We start from the raw sequence: 2,381 nt of genomic DNA, 5'->3' as shown, positions 1-2,381 counted from the left end.
TTTTGTACTCTCTAGGAATATGCAAAGTATGATCATATTTTGATCTTCATATAAACATTCTAATAACTTTGTTATATTAGGTTTTGCCATTTTTTCTTCATAGATGGTACCTAAACCAGTTCTCTAAGGTGCTTAAAACCGATTCCCTAAAGCCTCTTAACCAAACCTAGGTTTTTAATGGCTATATCAGGGATATGAGCTTTTAGAGAGTATGGGTTTTTTCTACGAAGAAAACTAACTTGTATTATGAAAATATAATGAAACTTAATTTACATAGTAAGAAAACTTACTTGAATGGAAAAGCTTCTGGTAGAGATTTCTTCTCAAGCTTCAAGGTAGTAGAGATTAGAGATTTCCCCTCAAGCTTCTCTTTACTAGAAAATCTATACTAGGAAAGCTATACTAGGACTAGACTTCACTTTCCAGAAACCCGTATAGGCTCTGATACCAAACACAAACACAAAAAACACAAACACAAAAGAAACCACACTAGTAACTATTTTTATTGATAGGGAGGAAGTTTCATACAAGTGAAATACAAACACAAAAGGAAAGAGAGTAAGGCTTTCTAACATTCGATGCCCTCTCTTCAGCACACTAGCATGTATATATACAAGGGAAAAGTAACTCTAGTTACTTTACTCTAATAACATAACTAAGGTAAATCACCAACTATGGTTTAGTTAAGGTGACACCTCATTACTATTTACATATATATATATATATATATATCCTTTCGCTGCACATTCTATTCCAAGTAAGTAAGTAAGTAAACATCCCTTAAACAAAGAGTTCCAAGTAAGTAAATGTGTCTTAAACAAAGAGTATATCATTAATATGATCGTGGACTAAATAAGAAAATGATAGCTCAAAGTACGTACTCTATGCTAACAAAAAATAATACCGAGTCTCTACCAGAAGCATGTATTTCTGATCAATCTGACGTCTCAACTTGTTTTGTTTTATGGACAACTGTATGTAATATGTGCATGTATGAGGGTTAGGGTTCAGAGTTCAGATGACATGATTGGACATGGAGAGAGATGAAATGGCCAGTCAACATTTTGGGCGCGCAGAGAGATGGAATTTAGGAAACCTTCAAAGTTGATGAACAAGTCAAATGAAAGGGATCTGCAAATTGATGTTCACGTCCGCGTAATCAACCAAAATTAAAGATCATACTGTATTCAACTCTTCATTTAGTCTAATGAGAAAGAAAGCTGAGAATCAAAATAATTTAGGTGACCAAAAAGGAATAATATCATAGAAGATAATATGTTATTTTTTTTTTTGAAAATAGAAGATAATATGTTATTGGTCAAGGCTCAATTGTTGAAGCCAATCACGCCTCGATTGACTCCAATAATTCCACCAAACCTAAATAATCCAGCCTCAAATTAGTATCCTCAAATATATATATGGGTATTATGAAGTATGAATAGTCAAACAAATCAAATATGAGGATCACATACACATTGATGGCAAGGATAGCATCCAAGCCTGTAATTGTTTACCCAGTCAATCAAATTACTGGTATCATTATCATATATATAGAATGAATATGATACTACTGGTGACAATTCAAGGGATTTGACAGAGAGGATCGGAGGAGATATCGAAGATGGTGAAGCATTTCAGCCACCGGCATGAGTTGGAGCTGTGCCCAACAATGCCTCAACCAGTGCATCAAGATGATGAAGCATTCTTTTGTTTCGTCTGCGAGTATGAGCTAGACCTCCTCCACCATTCCGATGATGATACTGCTCCTGTAATCTACCAATGCACCAAGTCTTCTAATTCCAAGTGCCATTATTACCTCCACGACTTGTGCTTCCAACTCCCCAGAGAAATTCTACACAACTCTCACCCCAAACACCCTCTTCTTCTCTCCCTTCCTTCCTACCAAAACGACAACCGCGGCGAGTTCATATGTAATGCCTGCGGTGAATCCGGCACTTGCTTCAGGTTTCACTGCCCCAATTGCATGTTCAATCTCCATGTTCAATGCGCTACTTTGCCTCAAACTCCAAGCCGCCGTGAGCATCATCAACACCCGCTTACCCTCCTCTTTTCGGTGCCAAATCCTCGTAATAATGTACAACAGAAGATGACGAGGATATGTGACTTGTGTGAAGGCTCTATCTCTCAAGGCTGCTGGCTCTACTACTGTAAAGATTGTGATTATGGTACCCATCTCCATTGTTCGGCTGCTGAAGCTGATGATGATCATCATGAAAAACCATTGTTACAATCAATTTGATTTGTTGCTCATCAATCCAGGGTTTTTGTTTATGGATTCATGTACTTGGCTTATTTTGCTGGCTTCTTCACTTTTTTCACTTTAAGTAACACTGTCATCTCAAACATAAAAAACTGCCATA

This window comes from Fragaria vesca, linkage group LG7, assembly GCF_000184155.1.
Source record: "Fragaria vesca subsp. vesca linkage group LG7, FraVesHawaii_1.0, whole genome shotgun sequence".
Lineage (NCBI taxonomy): Eukaryota > Viridiplantae > Streptophyta > Magnoliopsida > Rosales > Rosaceae > Fragaria > Fragaria vesca.
The sequence above is the reverse complement of the archived record's forward strand: the minus strand, read 5'-3'. Positions refer to the sequence as shown.